The following is a 23,944-nucleotide window of genomic DNA, read 5'->3' as shown; positions in this document are numbered from 1 at the left end:
TAGCTTAAATTGCTTCTTTGATTGGATAAGAAATCCTAGGTGACTTGATTTAAGTTGCCAATTGCAATCAGAGTTTTCCTTTGTGAGACAGCAGTCATGTAAACTGATCTAGTTCAGCTGATAGTAACAGTTCCAGAAATCCAACAGAGTGTTTTTTAATAAAAATGTATACAGGATTTGAATGTTGATAAGACATTTGCAAATGTATATAGAAATATGATAATTTATACTATTTTGTGATAAGATTCCTGGTTGGCATTAGTGATGCGTCATATGATTGCATTAATTGCAAAGAAGAAACTCAAAATGGCATAATTGTGCCTGATGTTCAAGTAATAGAAATGGAATTTAAAGTGTTGTTAGAAAATGGAAAATGTTACTGAGGTGAAAAGACTTTAAAAACATGAATTCAAAACCAAACGAGTAGGACATGTAACCCTTTCAAGGTAATATGATTCCTGCAGTAGAGCTTCTACAACCACCCATCAACCTGGACAAGGATAAAAGAAAGCGAGGAGGTAAGCGTCAGACCCTGGTGGGTTATCTCTGAAAACACTGAAGAGAGCCATTGCATGTTGTAACACCCTCATGTCGTTAGGTCATAAGTCAATAGGCTGGCATCGCTGGTCAGAGAGGCAGCCTAGTGTAGTTATGTGGGTCTTATTCCGAGTTGCAGCATAATGGAGTGGCCTGGAGCATGAACTCTGCAAGCCAACTGCCTGAGTTCAGATCCTGGCTGTGCTGCTGACTGGCTGTGTGTTCTTGGGCAAATCATCCTGCCTCTCTGTGCCTTAATTTCTTAATTTGTAAAATGCAGAAGATACTCATTGTACCTTTCTGCAGATGATTATAAGAACTGAATGAGTAAATATTTATAAAACTTTTGGGACAGTGTGGGCACATAGTCAATTATATATAGTTTTTTAGAGTTAAAAATGCTTAATTAATTATAAGAATGCATATGTGGTGTTTTTTCAGGGCCAACATTAGCTACCCTAGAGACTCATCCACTGAGAGGCCTTCTTAGTTACAGAAACCGGGATGAACCCTTTTGAAATACAGTGCTTGCACTGAAGAGTTCTATCCTGGCCAGCCACGCCCTTGACTAGGGCAATTTACTCTCGCTCATGTTTACAGTTCTGACCATAGCTGACTAGACCAGAGACAAAACCCTGACTAAATCTGGACAAAAATATTCTCCCTCCAAGTAATTTCAAATGGGAAACTGAAACATTGTCTGGGCTAACTTTAGTGCTTTTTAAAAAATATTCAATGCATTATTATTTATTATACCACCTTTCAGTGCAATAGATCACTAAAGCTATTTCTTGTGTGTAATGAAAATTTTGTGTCCTTTGATGAACATCTCCTCATTACTCCCTCCTCCCTCAACTCCAGCCTCTGGTAATCACCATTCTACTCTCTATTTCTATGCGGTCAACATTTTTAGATTCCACAAGTAAGTGAGATCACAGTCTTTGCCTTTCTGCACCTGGCTTATTTCGCTTAGCATGGTGTCCTCCAAGTTCATTCATGTTGCTGCAAATGCCAGGATTGTCTTCTTTTTAAAGGGTGGAAAATCTTCCATTGTGTATATACCACATTTTCCTTATCCATTCATCTGATGGTGGATGCTTAGGTTGATTCCGTATCTTTGCTATTGTTAGTCACATTGCAATGAATATCATGGGAGTGCAGGTATCTCTTAACATACTGATGTCCTTTCTTTTGTATATATACCCAGAAGTGGGTTTGCTGGATCATGTGGTAATTCTATTTTTAGTCTTCTGAGGAACCTCCACATTATTTTCTGTAATATCTGTGCTGATTTACATTCCCACCAACAGTACACAAGGGTTCCCTTTCCTCCACATCCCTGCCAATAACAGTTATCTTTCATCTTTTTACTAAAATAGCCATTCTAGCAGGCATGAGGTGATATCTCATTATGGTTTTAAGTTGTGTTTCCTTGATGATTATTATGATTTTTCATATACCTGTTGACCATTTACATGTCTTTTTTTAAAGAAATGTCTATGTAGGTCCTTTGCCCATTTTTTTAAATTGTGTTCTTTGTTTTCTTGCTATTGAGTTATTTGGATATTTGCCCCTTACCAGATGTGTGGTTTGCAAATATTTTCTCCCAATCTATGGGTTGTCTCTTCATCCTATCGTTTCTTTTGCCATGAAGAAGCTTTCAGTTTGATGACATACTTTTTGTTTATTTTTTCCTTTTGTTGCCTGCGCTTTGGGGGTCATATCCAAGAAATGTTCGTGCCAAGAACAATATTGTGGAGCATTTTCCTTATGTTTCTTCTAGTAGTTTCACAGTTTCAGGTTTCACACTTAAGTCTTTAATCCATTTTGAGTTAATTTCTGTGTATCATGTCAGGTAAGGGTTCAGTTTCATTCATCTGCATGTGTATCCAATGTTCCCAACATCATTTATTAAAGAGATTGTCCTTTCTCTATTGTGTGTTCTTGGTAGTGTTGTTGAAAACCAATTGGCCATAAACAGTGGGTTTATTCTGGGCTCTCTATCTGGATTCATTGGCTTTTGTCAGTTTTTATGCCAGTGTTTTGCTCTTTTGGTTACTATAGCTTTGTAATACATTTTGGAGTCATGTAGTGTGATGCCTTCAGCTTTGCTCTTTCTACCAAAGATTTATTTGCCTATTTAGGGTCCTTTGTGGTTTTTACACAAATTTTAGGATTTGTTTTCCTATTTCTGTGAAAATGACCAGGTTAACTTTGGAGAGCTGAGGTGCAAGAGCATGTAGCATCAGACCTGGCGTGAACACCATCGGAAGTCACAGATGGGCCTCCGTGATGGGAAAACACAAACCAAGAGCCACACACAGGAAGCCAAGTCATGAGATTGTCCTGTGTTCTTTTAAGAAACCCCCCTTTCACTCAAGCTGGTTTGAATAGGTTGTTTCTGGCAATACTGAGACAGTACTAGAACTGGAAATTATTGAGCACCTGTTAGTGTGCACACCACCAGGCCAGATGCTGACTATGAGGAAGAACTGGAAAGAACTTGCATTTAGTGAGGCCCTCAAGAGTGGCAGGCAGTGCTAGGCACCTATGTGCATCATCTCATTTAAGCTTCACAGTAATCCTGTCACATCAACCTTATCATCCCATGTTCACCAGTAAAGATATTGGTATGGTTTGGCTCTGTGTCCTCACCCAAATCTTACACTGAATTGTAAATCCCCTGTGTTGGAGGAGGGGTCTGGTGGGAGGTGACTGAGTCATGGGAGCAGACTTCCCCCTTGCTGTTCTCATGATAGAGTTCTCACACGATCTGGTTGTTTGAAAGTGTGTAGCATCTCCCCCTTTGCCCTCTCTCCTGCCACCATGTGAAGACCATGCCTGCCTCCCCTTCACCTTCTACCATGATTGTAAGTTCCTAAGTACTCTTCAGAAGCAGAAGCCTGTACATCTCACAGAACTGTGAGCCAGTTAAGCCTTTTTTCTTTATAAATTACCCAGCCTCATATATGTCTTTATGGCAGTGTGTGAATGGACTAATACAGAAAATTGGTACCAGAGAAGTAGGGCATTGATATAAAGATACCAGCAAATGTGGAAACAGCTTTGGAACTGGGTAGTGGACAGAGGTTAGAACAGTTTAGAGGGTTCAGAAGAAACCAGGAAGATGAAGGAAAGTTTGGAACTTCCTAGAGACTTGCTGAATAGTTGTGACCAAAATGCTGATAGTGATACGGACAATGAAGTCCAGGCTGAGGAGGTCTCAGATGGAGATGAGGAACTTATTGGGAACTGGAGTAAAGGTCACTCTTGCTATGCTTTAGCAAAGAGACTGGTGGCATTATGCCCCTGCTCTAGGGATTTGTGGAACTTTGAAGTTGAGAGAGATGGTTTAGAGTATCTGGCTGAAGAAATTCCTCGGCAGCAAAGCATACAAGTTGTGGTCTGGGCTGTTTCTAACAGCATACGCTCATATGTGTGCCCAAAGCAATTATCTGAAACTGGAACTTATATTTAGAAGGGAAGCAGAGCAAAAAAATTTGGAAAATTTTCAGCCTATGTGGTAGTAAAGAAAAGCCCATTTTGGCGGGGAGGAATTCAAGCCTGCTGCAGAAATTTGCATAAGTAAAGATGAGCCAAATGCTAATAGCCAAGACAGTAGGGAAAATGCCTCCAAGGCATTTCAGGGGCCTTCATGGTGGCCCCTCCCATCACAGACCTGAAGGTCTAGGAGGGAAAAATGACTTTATATGCCAGACCCAGGGCCCCACTGTTCTTTGCAGTTTTGGGGCATGATGCCTTGCATCCTGGCTGCTCCAGCTCCAGCCATGACTGAGATGGGCCAAGGTACAGCTCAGACCATTGCTTCAGAGGGTGCAAGTTTCAAGTCTTGGCAGCTTCCATGTGGTGGTAAGCCTGCAGGTACACCAAGGGTGAGAGTTGAGGCTTGGAAGCCTCTGCCTAGATTTCAGAGGATGGATGAAAAAAACATTCTGACTGGACGTCCAGACAAAAGTCTGCTACAGTGACAGAGCCCTCATGCAGAACCTCTATGCAATGTGGCATGAAAATGTGGGGTTGGAGGTCCGAAACAGAGTCCTCACTAGGGAGCTGTGAGAAGAAAGTCACCATCCTCCAGACCTCAGAATGGTAGATCCACATACAGCTTTCATCACGCACCTGGAAAAGCTGTAGGCACTCAACGCCAGTCCATGCAAGTAGCCACAGGGGCTGTACCCTGCAAAGCCACAGGCGCAGAGCCTCCTAAGACCTTGGGTGCCCACCCCTTGCATCAGTGTGGCCTGGATGTGAGACACGGAGTCAGAGGAGATTATTATAGAGCTTCGAGATTTAATGACGGCCCTGCTGGATTTCAGAATTGTATGGGGCCTGTAGCCCCTTTGTTTCAGCCAATTTCTCCCTTTTGGAAGGGAAGAATTTACCCAATGTCTGTACCGCCATTGTATATTGGAAGAAACTAGCTTGTTTTTTTATTTTACAGGCTTATAGGCAGAAGGGACTTCCCTGCCTCAGGTGAGACTTTGGACTTTGACTTTAGAGCTAATGATGGAATGAGTTAAGACTTTGTAGGTCTGTTGAGAAGGCATGATTGTGTTTTGAAATGTGACAAGAACATAAGATTTGGGAGGGGCCAGGGCAGAATAATATGATTTGTTTCCATGTCCCCACCCAAATCTCAGGTCAAATTGTAATCCCCAGTGTTGAATGGGGGGTGGCTGCTGGGAGGTGATTGAATCATAGGAGCAGACTTCCTCCTTGCTGTTCTCATGATCGAGTTCTCACAAGATCTGGTTGTGGGGAAGTGTGTAGCACCCCCCCTTTGCACTCTCTCTCTTCCACCATGTGAATATGTGCTTCCATCATAACTGTAAGTTTCCTGAGTCCTCCCCAGAATCAGAAGCCTATACTGCTCACAGAACCATGAGCCAAATAAACTTCTTTTCTTTTCTGATGATGGTTGTTTGTGCTTTAAGGGACTACCACTAGCCAAAAATGGGACAATGCGAGCATCAAAATAAATAGCTATGTAATGGATTATAACCCACTGACTAAAATGGAAATCCATGGGTCTTGTTGATAAAAATAAATAAATGAATAAATATATAAGTGAGGGAAAAGAGAAAGCACTTCCTTTAGGTGGGATGCCAACTAGTGAATGTAGACACAATGATGAAATTAGAAAGACCAAAATTGGCAGCTATCATGGTAGTAATTTTATTCAGGCAAGAATCATCTAAGGGTGATGAAACAAGTTGAGAGGTTTTGTGGAATGAAGTATCTATATGATTGCAAGGTAGCTCCTCACAAAATACTGATGAATTACAAAAGAAGATAATAATAACTCTACAGTTATTAAAACCACCTTCTCCAAGTGATCAGAGTTAACATAACAAGGGATGAGACTTAACAGATATCATGTCCTTTCTACCATGACAGACCGAGAAGTATACAACACCACGTTATGTATTCCTGTCAGACACGTACAACCTGAATCTAATCATGAGAAAGCATCGGGCAAACTCAGATTGGAGGACACACAACAAAATAACTGTTGAGTATGCTTCAAAAATATCAAGGTAACAAAAGACAAGAAAAGATTGAGGAAGTGTCCTAGACTTAGGAGATTGAGAAAACAACAACAAAATATAATATGTTATCCTAGATTGGATCATAAACTAAAAAGGGAATTTTTTCCCACTTTGAAGACATTATGAAATAGCTACTAAAACTTAAGTGGGGTCCTGGGATTACAGAGTAATATTGTAGTATGTTAATTTACTGATTTTGATGGTTGTTCTGTGATTAGGTGGGAGAGTGTCCTTGTCTTTTAGGAAATATGCAGTGAAATAACTGTTTAGAAGTTTTCAGCTTACTCTCAGTTGATTCAGATGGCAAAGAATGTGTGTGTGTGTGTGTGTGTGTGTGTGTATGGTTTACAGAAAAATAATGATAAGCAACTGTGTTAAAATCTTAACCAACTGGAAATCTGCATAAAGGTTATACAGAGTGTACTCTTCTACCTTTTCTCTAAGTTTAAAATTGCTTAAAAATAAGAAGCCTTAAATTATAAAAGAAATCATCGTGGCATCTATTTTACTTTCATTTTTCAAGGGGAGAGACTTGGCTTTATGCACCTGCTTTTCCTTGTCTGGCCTATTTCCAGGCATGTAAGAGAAAACCAGTGAACACTTGTTTGGATAATTGGTGATTATACTCATCTTAGCTTCCTTACTAAATTGTAAGCTACTAGAGGGCTTGAACCATGTCTTGTTTCTCTGAATTCCCTGAAAACCCAGCTCCATGTCCCGTACATAATTGACACCATTGGTTATTTGTGGAACTGAATGGAATTATGTGGCCACTCAAATGTTATGATAATGATTAGGCTCTGACAAAGATCCCTTTCATGGGCCTGTGAAAACAATCACAGTACTTGAAACTAAAATTCCCCTCCTGGGCTTGTGAAAGCCAGGGTCCAGGTTAAGCAGCCCTTTGTGAAGCTGCATTCTCTGAGAGGGGCATCTGACTCTCCTCTGAGTCACCTTTGGCAGGGAGCCTTCCCCTCAGTCTGCAGTCATTACCCTAATGAAGGACAGCTGGGGTTGCCAACAATGAACTTGCACTCTCAAGTGGCAGCCGCCCTTAAAAGAACAGTTCCCTCACCCACTAAAACATCCCTCCCAAGCCAGAAATTGGCCAACTGGTTTTATGCCTGGATGGGATGTGGATCCATAGGGAGTCAGAAATGGCAGCTGCAAAGCATGCTGTTAACAGAGAAATGCTCCGTTTAAAGAAGAAACCCCGCCCAGAGTGAGGAGCAAAACTTGCATGTATTTTAAAAACCACTGTCCTATTTTTTGAAAAACTATATTGGCAGCGGAATCTGATACAGACTTTACTTCTGGATAGCTGTCCCGTTCATTCAGATGCAGGGTGAGCTGGAAGTCAGCCTTCAGGGCCATGAATATAGAGCAGCTCCAAGCAAGCAACAGGATCTCCAGTGGAACCACCAGACAATGTGCATTTTTCAAGACTGTTTCCCTGATGAAAAATATTCTTTTTTTCTACATAAGCCTGTATAGGCCACTCCTGATGCAGAAATCAACATTTCATGAGGGAGATAAAAAAATATTGTCTAGTAATAACTCACCTCGCTGAGTGCTTACTCAGTGACAAACACTACTCTAAGAGCTTTGCGTGACTAGCTCATTTAATCCTCCTGATAGCCTGAGAGTAGGCACCCCCTGCACCTATCTGGCAGAGAAAGCACCTAAGAAGTTTTGCAAAAGCCACAGAGCTAGTCAGTGGTGGAGCCACAGTCTGAACTCAGACACTTTAACAGCAGAGTCAACTGTTTTAGGCAGATCTTTCAAAGCTGGGTATTTTCCCAAGGAACCTTTGGACTGACACTTAACTACAGAGGCCATGTTATGTTACTTGCGTTAAAACTTGTTTTGATCACACACACAGTGCTGTGAACATGGAGCATAACCAAACAAGGCTAATGACTATACATCGAAGGAGAGTAACATAGGAACATCAGACATGAGATGCTTATTTTGGCTGTTAGAGGCACTGGCACGGATCTGAAACCGATGTTGAAAGTGCAGAATGTGACAAAGTTGAAGTCATGCTGGTTTGAAAGTTTAAAAGTTCTGCTACGTAGCTGAGCTAGGAATATGTCCTCTGTCCAGAGTGCTCATCTCACAGCGAGAGGTGGGGCAAAAGCCAGTGTCTGCTCCAGACTGCTAAAGGACTGCAGAGAGATACACAAGACAGAAGAGAATGACCAACAGGCCTCACAGTTGGTAAAAATGTATGCTTGACATGGGGCAGCCATGCAGCCCATGGAGCAGAGGTGAGGTGCATGGACCCATTAGCAGACAAGATGAGGACAGGCAGGGTGGGCTGACACACAGCTGAAGAAGATAGGGGAGCACAGGAAATGACATTCTTAAATGTTGGGAAAATGTTACACAGTGAGTCAGAGTGGAAAGGGATGGAAGTTTCCTAGGCAGTAATGCTGCCTCATTATATAAAGTTTTCTGTCAGTCATTAACTATGCCAGTAAAGAAGGCAAAATACACGGGTTTTTATGAATCAAGCAATCATTGACTTCTGTGATGCATCTTCTCATAACCAGACCATGGCAGTAAGCTGCTCAGGAAAAATCAGTTACACAAATGAAAAATGAAAATGGGATAGCAGTTTACGCACGAGACAGGATTCTGGTGCTGGCCCTACAGTGCCCTGCTTACTTGGTTTATCCACGGCTCCAGGAACCATCCCACAAATATGTGAACAGCCTTGCACCTACAAAGAAAGTGATTTTTTTCATGTAGCTTTATTGATTCTTCACACAAATATGTGGTGGGATCACTTTTCTGCCATTAAAAGAATCACAATGAAGATCATGTGAGGAACACTAAGGCTGCATTACGGTAGCCAGGATGGTTGCCTGCTCTTAAAAAAAGGAAAAAAAAAAAAAAAAGAAGTCCACTCATTGAGAACATTCAAGGATTGTTTAAAAAAAAAAAGAGAGAAAGAGAGAGAGATTTGTAAAGTTCCTAGCCCATTATTCCTGTAAATGAAGTGAGCATGAATGCAAAATACATTTCTGAAGTCTGAGTTGTTTCAAATTTTGTAGGCATTACCTAATCCCTAATCCCCAAAAGCCAGGTTCTGTGAATAGATGATGGGACACTTTGAGGGAAAAGGCTTATAATTAAGATGCAGTAAGTCTATTCTGTACAAAGATTCTAAAGAAATGTCAAGGTTTACATACACACATGAGAACCAGAAGAGACCTATATTCCCTAGCATCTCACAAAGTGGTCCCAGTGTAAACGTCTGGAGCTGTGTCTGCTTGATTTAATAGATACATAGGTATCATTGTTTTGTTCAAAATCATAATTTAAATACCTTGTGATTTTAGAAATAATAGAGCCACGTTTTCACCATTATGGTGAGTGATTGTTCAGATACATTTGGCACTGTCTATAGGTTTATGGCTTCCAACTTGTTTAAGACCATTCCCAGAGTGAGAGCTGATTTGCCACAGTTATGAAGCTTTCAGGATATAAACTATAAGAATGACAAACTACAGCAGTTGAAAATGTGTCTTCAGAAACTCACCTGCAGCTCCCATTTATGTCTCTAGGAATTGAGAAATAAGGATCGAGGGACCAAATCTGGCCTGGTCAGTAAGAGTGTAGGTAACACGTAAATATTAACGTTCATTGCAGCTAGTTGGTACACAGAAATATCAGAGTATAATTGTTAATTGCCAATACATTCCACTCATGTTACAGAGGAGTAAGTGAAAACTATTTTACTGTAATTTTTAAATGATTTCATCATAATGATTATAAAATATTCTTTCCACTCCTTAGATGGTTAAAACTGAATTTTCTGAAAATGAATCATTCCAACTTCATCTTGATTGCCATTTGCTTTCTATACGGTGCATCTATGTATCTGTTACTCAGTTTAGTAGGTGAAACAGCCTCTGGTTGTGACCATTTACTGGTGTCTGTGCAGTTAGCATTCCTGGCATTCTTTATACAAAATAGAATGTTCAAATAATTAAAAGCATTCATGACAGATTTCATGGTATTTTAGGGGTGGTCATGGTATCAGGGGAAGGAGGAGGTTTGTTCTTTACCCTGCCAAGCCACCTGTTGAATCCATTTCTTTATTTATTTTCTCCTTCATTATTCATATTCCTTCTCAGCTCACTTCGGCTCCAGCCTAACAACAACCATTTGCTGCTAAATATTTATCAAGCACCCACTGCGTGTCAGGCATTGTGCTAAACACTTTAAATTTATGACATCTTTAATCCTAAAAACAGTCCCATGAAGTACTATTTTTTAAAATTCCCATTTAAATCTCAGGAGGGTTTTTTGTTTGTTTTTGTATTTTTTTCTTCTTTTTTCAAAGCAGCACTCCAAATTTTCTTTAAGTAACTGCCTCTGCCCCAGTCCCTGTGGTTCTAGAACCTGTCAGTCAAAATCCTCTACCCATCCCTCCTACCAAAGTGGGGACACATGACTCAAGGTGGGCCAATCAAGCTTACCCTGTGTGACCCCAGGATGACAAATGGTTCGGGTGGAGTCATTCTGGTGTCAGAATGCTGAGGAGAATGTATTTCTTCTGTCATCTCCATCCATGGAGTTGCCTACTTTCCATTCTTTGCATAGGCCTTTTCCTTTGCTTCTGGGAGAGAACTAAGATCATTCCAATACATTACTCTTTTTGGCAAAAGTGAATCTGCTTCTGTTGCTTGCAATCAAAGAATCCTAACAGACATGTTTTCATTCTTTAGAAGAGGAAAAGAAAACTGACTCTCAGAGAGGGTAAGTAACTTGTGCAAAGTGGATGGAAGAGGCAGGACACCCACTGCAGCTAGATTCCAAAACATAGGACCTTATCCGTCATGCTATGCTGACCATTCCAGCCTGGCGAAATAGGGAAGAAGTGCCTGGAGCTGGGAGAGAAAGTACATCCCACTTTTTTCTCTTTCAGCTTTCTAAAACCCTGTGTGCATCTCTTGGATCCGGTGCTACACAATCCAGGTTTGCTCACTCCAAGTAATGGGTCAAAGCTGATGTACAGAATAGCAAAATTATTTATTGACTCAAACCATGACTTTTAAGAATATAACTTTATTACTAGAAACTAAGCCCATTGCATCACTCATTTAGGCCAATGACTTTACACATTATAGATTCTTATGTCCCAGAACTATGAACATGCAATGTATGGACAAGGCTTCACAGTTATGTTACAGGCAACGGAGCATGATGTGATGGAGAAAGAAAAATGGAAGCCAGAAGACAAGCTTCCAATTTCAGCTCGCCCGTTTCCTAGGCATGCTCCTAAACACTGGGAAAATTGGACTCTGTGGATCTCAGTTCCCTCATCTTTGGAATGGGAGTGGTGATAATCTTTATGGGCTTATTGTGAGGATTTCATGAGATCATGCACCTTTTGAATTCACTAGTGAACTATAAAGACCTACAAATATTAGTGTTATGTTTAATTTCAGGATTTAAAGAACTGCTGTGTTCAATGACAATTTCAAGAGAATTTTCTTTGTTGGATAGCCTCTTTCACTGATGCCCAGGCCATAGTCTTCTCTTTCCCATGTTTTAGCAAGATGAATGGCAGAGCATTCATAATAAAATTCATGTTTCATGCTTCCAATCAGCCAGTTTTTGTAATTCAGCCTTCAGTTTGTTGTCCTCGTGACAATTCTGATTTCACTGAAGGAACTCTGATCCGAAGGATTACATATGGGATGGAGAGGACAAATCCCGTGAGTCACAGAAACAGTTCTAGTTCTCATTGGTAATGGTCATAAATTGTTACCATTCAACTGAAGGTCAGCAGCCTCTCTGAAAAGAATCGGTGCTACAAACTCATTTCCCGGGGAGCAGGCACAGCACAAAGCCTGCATCGACCTTGGCCCCAGCATTCACCTGCTCACTGGGGTCAGGGTGAGTTCAGGAGCAGCCCTCAGTACCCTGTATTGATCTCTTCCAGTGGTGATTGAATCATATTAGTATCCTAACATGGAAACCTGGTGCTTCTGTTTCTTCCACTCTGCTTTGTCTGGGGTTATATGGAAAATACCAGCTTTTTATTCATTTATTTGCTCATTCATTTAACACTGAGGCTGTCTACATACAAGGCATTGGCTTTAAACTCAGATGAATCACAAATAAACCTGCCCTGAGAGGAAGCATAGAACAAGAAAGGTTTGTAAGACATAATCATAAATAATGTCAATCAATAGAACAGGAACAAATATCTTAAAAGCTAGCAAATATATTTTAAAGAGGGAATTATTTTTCTTTAGGAAAAAAAATACCAAAAACCTTGACAAACTCTTCCAGGAGTGAAGATGAGACCCTAAAACTGACATCTGGAAGGAGACAGTGAGACAAAGAATGAGCTAGAGGATTTGGGGTTAAGAAATGGAGAGTAAAGAAGAGAGGGAAGGAAGAAGAAAGGTGGGGAGTGAGGACAGGCCGGGGGCAGAGGCTGGGGCCATAGGGAAGAATGGCCATGAGGTATTCTTTTAGCAGGGCAGCCAAATAACTTTGAAGATGAAGGATGTATAAGATTTAATATTATGCATACATGTTCTCATGTAGTACTATAAATACTATAAACCTCCCTTCAATGTGCCAACTTGTTAATAAACTTTATATAAACAAATGCCTCCTCCTCTGAGTGCTTTGTGTGGCAGGAATTACAAAAACAGTAGGTGGGGTGAATCGATATCTGCTGAGAGAAGAAAGAGCCACAGAAGGTGAGACACGGGGAGTTGAAAATTTTAGAGAGAGCAGTAACTTGGAGCCCGAAGTGTCCATGAGTCTGCAGTTCCCCAGAACGTGCAGAAATGGAGCCAGGATGTGCTGCACCTTCTGTGAGACTGGGTTGAGTCCATTTTATTTCAACCTCAGGGACAGGTGACTTCTGCTGTAATCTGGGTGCCAAAGCAGAATAGGGGAGTGTTATAGGGACAGCTATGAAATAGTTAATGTGAATGATAGAACTTGGGAAGGATTTAATGAGTTCAGGCAGAGGCTACAATGGAGCATGGCTGTGGGTGCACACCAGGACATGTCTGGCCACAGCTAACGTCCAGCAAGTTGTCAGTGGAGAAAATAGTAAGAGAATAAACTACAAGGCAGTTTGGACCACTGGGCAAAGAAAGCCTTAAAAGACAAGCTGAAAAGGTTGTAGGTTGTTTCATCACTTGAAAATTGACGGGGAGTCTACCTTTTACAAAACATTTTAGCATTTAAAATCTCTTCTGATTTTATAATCTACTTATTTATGAGAATGAAACAAGTGTTATTATGACTATACCCATTCTACAGATAAGAAAACTGAGAAACAGATTATTAAAATTGTTCACAGTCAGCATAGTAATGAAAAAACCCACCCCACATTTCTTAAATTGGAATTCAACACCGTTCTTGTGCTCTATGGTGTCCATAAATACGCTAGAATAAACATGTATCAGGAGCTCCAAAAGAGTCCCTGGGGAGGGGCTAGGGGAGGGCAGGAGAACCATGAGGCACACTGCAACTGATTTTCTTGAGAGCAACTCTGGAGGAGAATTTCTGATGAATAAAATTCTCCACCTCATGACACAAGTAACTAATTTAATCGGCCAGTCGCATAAGTGGACTAATTTCTGGTGTATGAGCTGCTGCCTCAGCCCACCCACTCTCCCCAATGCCCTTTCGTTCTTCACAAGTATCAAATGACTGCTAGCAGTTCATTCATTCCACTAATACTCTGTGCCAGGCACTTGGGGAAGTGCTGGGAAATGGCCTTTTGGGGACAGCGATCCATGTTGTTGTCCAAAACCAGAATATTTATCTTTCTCACCAATAGGAATGAGTCTATCATGCTACCCGCCAGACTGCCTGGAACCTGAGAATCCCTTGGAGAGTAGAGACCAAACAAATAGCTGTTGTTGAAAGTTCTGTTTCCACTGCCTGCTCATATCCACTCATTTTCCATGTTCCATATAAGCTGACTCCCAATCACAAAGGACATCAATCCTCCTGATTTTCTCACTTCCATTCCTAATTTTCACTGTATACTGCTGTTGCATTCATTTTCTCAAAGTTCAGTCTTGGTGGATCACATTCTTGCCAAAAAACAAAACAAAAAAAACCCCGCAAAACAAAATCAGTAGCTTACAGACCAACAATTCCACTCCTAGGTATTTACCCCTACCCCCAAAGGAAAGCATATGTCCACAAAGAGATGCGCATGAGAAAGTTGACAGCTGCTTGGTTCACAAGTGTTCATAAACTGAAAACAACTCAAATGTCCATCAATGGAACGAGAGATAAAATGTGGCACATTTATTCTTCTTAGCAACGAAAAAGAATGAGCCACTGACATACACAACATAAATGAATCTCCAAATGTTATTCTGAGAAACAGAAGCCAGACACAGAAGAGTACATACTGTGTACTTCCATTTTACATAAAGCTTGAGAAAAAACAAAACTAATTTGTGATGGCAAAAATCAGAATAATAGTTGCCTACGAAGCATGAATTGGCTAGAAGGGTCCACAAGAGAACTTTCTAGGGTAAAGAAAATATTCTTTATTTTGAAGAATTAGTAAGATGAGCGTATACATTGTCAAAACTCATTGAATTGTATCCTTAGGATCTGTGCATTTAACTGTATGCAAATTTTACCTCAATTAAAATCATTAGTAGTTCCCTACTCCCATTTAATTATGTACAAATCATCTGCCCAATCTGGGAAGTAAGAAAGTAGATTAGTGGTTGCCAGAGCCTGGGGGAGGGGAGAATGGGGAATGATTGCCAGTAGATTTGGATTTGTTTTAGGGATAATAAAAATGTTCTGAATTAATGTCTATAGTTGCTCAAGTCTGTGAATAGCCTAAAATTACTGAACTGTACACTTTAAAAGGATGAGTTTTACAAACGAATTATATCTCAATAAAAAAGTCTCTACCCAGCATTCCAGGCAGTCATGAGATAGCCCTAAACTAGCTCAAATCTGCTAATTTGTGGTTCCATACGTGTTCTCTCATCATTCTTTCTTCTCATAATCCCAACATACTCTGCAACTCCTCCTGTGAAATTGTACCTGTCATCGAAGGCCTATCTCAAAAACCACGCCTTTCCTAGTCTTCTCTGCAGAGTGGGGCCCCTTTCTCAGAACTTCTGGTACTTGGAAGAGATCTGTCTTCTGAAAGGGCTCATTATATTCTCCCTTGCATTGTGCTTATTTCTGCATTTGTCTGATCCTTCTTCTTAGATTATAAGATTAGTGAGGACAAGAACTGGGCCCTACGTTTTCTTGTATCCTTGACAGCACACAGATATTCCTCAATAAATGCTTGATGAATTGAATTAACTGAGATTAATGATTCTAGCTCTATAAATTTCAGGCCAGGAAGAAAGCATGTAAGTTTTGTGAGGTATGGATGTTTAGGCTGTGAAGTGATCAATTATTCTAGGGGCGGTTCTCAAACTTGAAGATGTCCCCGATCACCTGAGGGATCTATTACCTATCCCTCTTCAGACTCTCAATGGGGATTCAGATTCCCAGTTGTAGTGAGGCCCAGAAGATTCATAAGGTGGTTCTAATGCAGGTGGTCTGCAGACCACGTTTCTGAAAACCTTGACTTTGAATCAAACATTTACAAATGAATAAAAAGAAGAGTTTTACTTGATTTGTTTTCTCTAGATGTTTTATTGGCAGAATTTTAAAGCTCTTTATGAGGACATTTTGCTCCTAGGAATTGACAAGGGCTACATTTTTGCTGGAAGTCTTCCAAGTGACCCAAAAGAAAGGTTGCATTATTCATGAAACTGGGTAGGAATGCTACAGTAATTTCTCAACCATGCTAACATCACAATAGCTGGTGCCACCTGTAACCAAATCATACTATGACCTCAAACTTTGAATCAAACGGTGATTTCTAATTCCCCTGTTTCATAGCATCACACTGCTTTCAACTTAGCTCTAGGCCATTTATTATTCTGTCGGAAAACTCACTGGGCGCTGTGTGGTATGTGTGTTGACTGGTTTTTCATGCTGAGTTCTAAACAAGTTCTGAAAGTAGAAAATTTTCATCGCACATAGGCAGAAAGGATAATTCCACTCAAATACCCATATTGAAATGGGTCTTTCCCAAAGCCAACATAATCTACAGGCCTAATAAATTGTATGATTTGCTTGGATTTTAAACCTAATGGCCAAAGACAAAAAGATCCTCTCTCACAATAATCTTACCTGCAACTGGAGACGAAGCATGAATTCAGCAACCTCTTAGTCTAGACAGAAGGTCTAGCACACCTGCCAGCCTACAGAGCTCTGAAAGGCTGCAAAGGAAGACACTAGATCTGAAATGCAAAGAGCTAAAGAACAGAGAAGCGTGCTCTGTCCTCAGATGCCCTGCATGCATTTCCTTTTCATGGCATCTCCCTTTTGATCCGTGCACTGAGAACTTCCATTAGCACCTGTAGCACTCCCCAGAGTGGGCCCAAGCTTCCTGAGCCCCGAGGTTTCTTTGACCTCATCTCAGGGTTTCCTAGGCCGTAGACTGCTTCTGAAACTCAGTCCTTGTATCTGCTATCCCATTTCACCTTAGTGATGCTCATCAAATATAGCATTGCCAACCCATCCTCTTCACTCTGGCAAAGTAAGTCTAGCGCTGTTTAGGGATAAGGGGTATGGAATGGAAGCAGGAAGCTGAGCAAATGGACAATGGTCCTGCAATGAATCATTTGGTTCCTGGGTAAACTTCCGGTTTTCCTTAGATCTCAGTGGCCGTAGGTCACAGGTCCTACTGTTCTTTTTGCCAGTAACTCCAGGCAGGGACTCTATGTATAAAGCCCTGGCAAGACAGCACTGTCTGCTTTTTTTGTGAAATTAATTGCTGTCACATTCTCCCCACTACTGTCACTGAAACAGTGGTACTAAAAGGGAGTGGGAGCAAACCTCACCTAATTGTGCATCTTCCCACCTCTTATTTTCACAGAAATATACATTGCACAGGAATGTGCCAGAGGAGTGTGCGTTCACTGGCCATGCATTGGTTTGACCTGTGATTGTGAGTAGTTCCTGTCCTAGCCATTCAGAGCAAACCATTTTCTCCTAGAGGTCTAGGGTTGTGGACACCAGGCTATCTAGTCATCCCATTGGATCATAGTTAAAAGATACGGAGAGAAGTCAAAAGTAAAGAAGGACAAAAGGATTAAGAAGCAGTTTCTTACCACCCCTCCCATACTCCCTATCCATAAACAGCCCTAGACTTACACTGCCAGACTGAAGAGGTTGGGCTGGGAACGCTGTGTCTGATGAGCATCGCTAAAGTGAACTGGGATAGCGGTCGCAAGAACTTAGTTTCAGAAGCAGTCCATAGCCTAGGAAAACCCTGAGATGAGATCAAGGATACTTCAAAGCTCAGAAATTTAGGCCCACTCTGAAGTGACCTTGGAGATACTGAGTGTCTAGAGCCACTGCTGTTCTGGAAGACACCTAACTAGATCTGGTGCAAAGGGGCCAACCACTTCATCCTCTGGGTTCACCCCAGCAACTTTCACCCTTTGGCAGCCATACCTCCTGCTGGAGACCACAGTGGTTTTCAACAGGCTTAAGAACCATCTCTCCAACCATGGACTAGGTGTGAATACTTGAACAGTTGTTAACCTTTCTGAGTTTCAGTTTTTCATCTGGAAAATGGAAATATTTCCCTGATGAAATAATGCAAGTCAAAAGCTTAGTGTCAGTACCACGCCAGGTTTTGAGAAAGCACTCTATAGGTAGTTACTATTATTCTTGTAGTTATTCATTTTACACACTATTAATATTATTAAAACAATTGGACTGATTTTAGACAGATCTCCATTTGTCCCATGCCCCTTTGGCACTGATGCCAGAAGTGGATGGAGAAGCTTTGACAGGGGAGCCTGGAATTTAGGAACTTGTGGCTCCTCTAGTGCTGTGGCATCAGAATCTTCAGGCCATGGAAGAAAAGCTTTCCTGTCCAGGCTACCTTAGAATGGAAAAGAAGGGAGAGGTGATCAGCAAATTTGTTTACTCTTTCTCTGCTATAGAGAAAATGAGGTTTACTGAACTAGGATGAGGTTGTTTTCAGAACTTTGATGGGTTTTTTGGGAATGAAGGTTTATGAATAAAAGCAATTATAATTCTTGTAGGCATTCTTTTTCCCCGTTTGCAGACCTGGAACTTCCAGAGACAAGCTTTTCTGAGTCCTTGTACCCCAGCAGCAGGGATGTGTGTCTCCCTCTGCATGCCCCGCCCCTCTGGCCATGCCCCTGCCAGGAGGCTGAGGACTTGTTCAAAGGACTCAGCTCCAAGAAATAAGGAAGTAACTCAAACCAGTCTCTGACTCAGTTTTGGTCATTCTAAGTTAAATTCTTGTTAGATTGTGACTGTTCATAAAAAAGGAAAGTAGCTAACAACTTTATTCCTCACTGAAATATTGCAATGAGAATGCAAGGACTGTATGAACAAGGTATTTGCAGACTTTCACTTGGGATCACAGTAGTTATAAAGGCCAAGAGATGATCATACTGTGATGAAAACCCTCAATGATACCTAAACATCTCCTAGGATAGAGCTTAGGCTCCTCAGTCGAGCATGCAGAGTGCCCCATCAAGCACCTCCTCCCTCCTCTCCAGTCTTAGGGAGGCATCCAGATAGTGACTGAGAACATCAGGGATGGTGGGCCTGGTAGTATTCATCAGTGTCAAGTTTTAAAGCAAAACTCAGGTATGTGGAAGCCTTAGCCCCAGGGAAGGGGTGGGCACTGGTAGACTCTGCTGCAAGATCCTGTGGCTCAGCTTGTAGGCGTAACGAGCTGATCCATGATGAGGTCAGTTGAAGATCTGGAACCTTATGACTTGGGAATTATCAATTATCCCTGCTCAGGCTTGATGCCACGTGCAAGTTGGACAGTCCTGGCCCACTCCATTGTTTAGTACTTGTGGCCCTTTCCTTTCAAGATACCTGAGGAAGTGTACCATGGAAAGGAGGAGGTGGAGACTTTAGCTTTTCAGGCAGAAGTTGCCTGATTCATGTATCTCAACATCATTACCTTCTATTCCAACCAGAAATTTTTTCTTCAAGAGTTGATCTCTAATGGATTTAATGCATTAAACAAAATTTGCTAAGAGCCTGACAGATTCTTCTGAGCTGAACAGCAGTAAAGAGATGAAAATTGACATCATCTTCAACCTTCAGGAATACACCCTGACTTTGTGGACACGGACATTGGCATGACCAAGGATAAGGATGACCTCACAAATAATTTGGGAACCATTGCCAAGTCTACAAGATTGAGCAGTTTGGTGTTGGATTTTAGTCTATCTACCTGGAGGCAGAGAAAGTGACTGTGATCACACATCACAATGCTGATGAACAGCATGCCTGAGAGTCTTCCTCCACTGTATGTGCTGACCACAGTAAGCCCACTGGCAGGGGTCCCAAAGTGATCCTTCATCTTAAGGAAGACCAGATAGAGTACTTAGGAGAGAGACAAGTCAAAGTCAAAGAAGTAGTAAATAAGTGCTCATAGCTCATAAGCTATCCCATCACTCTTTATTTGGGGGAAGAAATGAGAGAAGGAAACCAGTGACCATGAGGCAAAAGAAGAGAAAGGTGAGAAAGAAGAGGAAAATAAAGATGCTGAGGAAAGGGTCAAGATTGAAGATGCAGGCTCAGATGACAGCAGTAAGAGTAAGAAAAAGATCAGAATATTAAAGAGAAATACATTGATCAGAAAGAGCCAAACAAGACCAAGTTAATTAATTTGGCACAGAAACCCTCATGATGTCACCCAGGAGAAGTATGGAGAATTTTACAAGAGCCTCATCAATAACTGGGAAGACACTTGGCAGCAATCATTTCTCTATAGGTCTGTTGGAATTCAGAGCACTGTTACTCATCCCTCAATAGACTCCCTTTGATCTCTTTGAGAACAAGAAGGAAAAGAACAACATCAAACCATCTGTCCATCATGTGTTCACCACGGACAGCTGTGATGAGTTGACACAAGAGTATCTTAACTTTATTCATGGTTTGGTTGACTCTCAGGATCTGCCCCTCAACATCTCTTGAGAAATGCTCGAGCAGAGCAAAATCTTAAAAGTCATTCAAAAATACATTGTTATGAAGGGCCTCGAGCTATTCTCTCAGCTGGTGGAAGACAAGGAGAACTACAAGAAATTCCAAGAGGCAGTCTGTAAAAATCTAGTCTATTGATTTAAATGTTAATCATATCTACAAAATATCTTTATACCAACATGTAGACTGGTGTTTGGCTGGTCTAATGTCTGGGTACCATGGCCCAGCCAGGTTGACACATAAAGTTTGCCGTCATACCAGGTAATCCAGCACTGCCATTCAAAAGGGTAGTTTTGCAAGTTATAAGAAACTCTAGCAGTGTGGAGGCCAATTAGTCAGGAAAAAAGCCAATCACCTTAGGGCTTCACTGAGAGTCAAAGGGCAAATGGAAATGTATAAAATGGAGAAAATTAAGCCAGGGTACTCAAGATGTTTATAAAGAAATAGAAGAGTGTATGATGGAAATTAAGAGTACTACTGCTGAAAGGAGGATGGAACTGGCAAGGAATGCAGAAGATACCAAAATAAACAAAAACATCCTTCAAACTCAGACCTGAATATTCTGAACCCCAATGCCCTTGCCTCTTAGGGTCCAAGTATTACAGAAGCTGCTTCAGCAGCAGCAGAGCAAGGCCTAGGCCCAGCACTGGTAGGGGGGAGGCCTAAGCCAATTTCCACCATAGAAAGGAATGCTCCAGAGAACAGTAAAAGTGAGATCATCACGTGTCTATGAGTCTCTCCAGAAAAATATCAGATGTGAGCTGTAAACCAACCAAGATCCAGTTGTATAGGAAAAGCTAAAGCCAGACCGGAGCAGGGGCCAAAAGCTACAGAGAATCTGTGACAGCCAGTTGCATGCAATGGAGCCAGCCCTAATGGCATGCAGGTAGAATTTGAGCTGGTGGAATTGTTCTTTTACACTGTGAAGGACAGGGGTTCCTTTTCAGTAGAAAAATGAGCAAATGTTATACCCATCTTTTTAAAGAAATGGTCACTGGCATTGTAGAAAGAAGTTGAGAGATTTCTCAAAGAACTTACAACAGAGCTACCATTCTACCCAGTGATCCCGTTACTGGGTATATATCCAAAGGAATATAAATCATTCTACCATAAAGATGTAGGCACACGTATGTTTATGGTAGCCATATTCACAATAACAAAGACATGGAATCAACCTGAATGCCTATCAAAGGTAGACAGGATAAAGAAAATGTGGTAAGTATACAACATGGAATACTACACAGCCATAAAAAAGAACAAAGTCATGTCCTTTACAGCAATATGGATGGAGCTGGAGGCCATTATCCTAAGCAAACTAACACAGGAACAGAAACCAAATATCGCATGTTCTCACTAATAAGTGGTAGCTAAACATTGAGTACACATGCACACAAAGAAGAAAACAGACACTGGGGCCTACTTGAGGGTGGAGGGTGGGAGGAGGGTGAGGATTTAAAAACTACCTATCAGATACTATGCTTATTACCCGGATGATAAAATAATCTGTATACCAATCCTTTGTGACAGACAACTCACCTATATAACAAACCTGCACATATACCCCCGAACCTAAAATAAAAGCTTTAAAAAAGAGGAGAGAATGGGAGATAGGAATGAATTAATATAGTAATTATAGACCAGACAGCATTGAAAGCCAGAAACATTTGACTGAAGCATTCATTAGTCACTGTATCGAAGAGCATAAAACACTAGTGGGCAAACTGCCTTAGTCTGTTTGGCCTACTATAACAAAATACCATAAACCAGGTGGCTTTATAAAGAGTAGAAACTTATTTCTTATGGTCTGGAGACTGGGAAGTCCCAAATCAAGGCTCTAGCAGATCTGGTGTTTGGTGACAGCCTGCTTTCTCGTTTGCAAATGGCTGTCTTCTCGTGGCATCCTCATATGGGCAGAAAGCAGAGAGAGAGAGGAAGCAAGCTCTCTCATGTCTTCTTATAAGGGCACTAATTCAATTCTTGAAGACTCCAGCTTCATGACCTAAATACCTCCCACAGGCTCCACCTGCTACTACCATCACCCTGGGGCTTAGCATTTTAACATATCAATTTTGGGGTGACACAAACACTCAGGTCATAACACAAACCATAGGGCTTTTTGAAAGTCCCAGGGGAAAAGAAGGTGCAAGTGAAACTTCCTTTCCACATGTGGGCACACACACCATCGCCACACCACCTATTAGCCCAGAACTGTGTTTATGTCACCCTCCAGCCTGAGCCTCCAGGGGACTAGGACTGCAGGATCCATGCTCTTAGTGTGAAATGTGCTATCAGTGGTTTTCTTTCTGCCCACATAGTTACAAACAACTGAATTCAATCCAAGGTGCATTTCCTGAGTGTTTACTATGTACTGCCTTACCAGGAGATGACTTAAAGAACATAAAAACACATAAGACATGGTTTCTGCCCCTCAAGATCACTACATGAAGGAGACCGACTTACATAATAATAAATGAAAAAGATTCTTTCAGTTAAAACAGAAGGGAGTATTCAGACTTAAGCAATAACTCTTGACCATCAGAATGATAACACTGGAATTTTCTCTGAAAGGTGAGTGAAAAGTTTCCTCCTTTAGACATAAAGTGAGACTAAACAGCCAGCCATCTTTGGTTGGTTAGACCTGACCCAGAACAGAGCCTGGGGCAGGTAAGATTGCCAGGCCTTTTCCACTGTATAATTCTAAGACACCCTCATTTCCAGGTTGCTAAAAATAGAAGCATGGCGTCTGGTATGTAACAATATACAATATTGCAGCTGTGTCTTTATGATGAATAATAATACTTCGGAGTTATATGATGAGGCAATCACTTTGCAAGTGCAATCTCATTAACCCTCACAATATTCTGATTAGGTAGGCAGGTGGCGAGTGAACTGAACTCAGTTTGCAATTGAAGGAACCAAGACACGGAATCTGAGAAACTTCCCAAGGAGCACTTGCTTTTGGTCACAGGTGGGAATGTGGCTCAGGTCTCCTTTTTCCAAATTCGTGGCTCTGAGCAGTAGTCCACACCTCTTCCAAGGCTCAGCAGCAGAACAAACTCAAAATTGGCACTATCCTGGATGTACCCCTTGGGAAATATTGCTGATTTTTCTTTTTTTTTTCTATTCCATTTATTTATTTTATTGCATTTTAGGCTTTGGGGTACATGTGAAGAACATGCAAGATTGTTGCATAGGTACACACGTGGCAGTGTGATTTGCTGCCTTCCTCCCCATCACCTACATCTGGCATCTCTCCCCTTGCTATCTCTCCCCAACTCCCCACCCACCATCGTCCCTCCCCTATTTCCCCCCAACAGATCCCAGTGTGTAGTGCTCCCCCTCCGTGTACATGTGTTCTCATTGTTCAACACCCGCCTGTGAGTGAGAACATGCGGTGTTTGATCTTCTGCTCTTCTGTCAGTTTGCCGAGAATGATGGTTTCCAGGTTCATCCATGTCCCTACAAAGGACACAAACTCATCTTTTTTGATGGCTGCATAATATTCCATGGTGTATATGTGCCACATTTTCCCTGTCCAGTCTATCATCAATGGGCATTTAGGTTGGTTCCAGGCCTTTGCTATTGTAAACAGTGCTGCAATGAACATTCGTGTGCACGTGTCCTTATAGTAGAACTATTTATAATCCTTTGGATATATACCCAGTAATGGGATTGCTGGGTCAAATGGAATTTCTATTTCTAGGTCCTTGAGGAATCGCCACACTGTCTTCCACAATGGTTGAACTAATTGACACTCC

At 41.4% G+C, this 23,944-nt stretch overlaps 1 pseudogene; it reads left to right on the top strand.

Moving 5' to 3' along the window:
- Positions 1-451: 451 nt before the first annotated feature.
- Positions 452-20,324, top strand: LOC108310942 (annotated as a pseudogene).
- Positions 20,325-23,944: the final 3,620 nt, after the last annotated feature.

Source organism: Cebus imitator, unplaced genomic scaffold (assembly GCF_001604975.1).
Source record: "Cebus imitator isolate Cc_AM_T3 unplaced genomic scaffold, Cebus_imitator-1.0 Scaffold110, whole genome shotgun sequence".
Classification (NCBI taxonomy): Eukaryota; Metazoa; Chordata; class Mammalia; order Primates; family Cebidae; genus Cebus; species Cebus imitator.
This window is presented reverse-complemented; position numbering and strand designations above follow the sequence as displayed.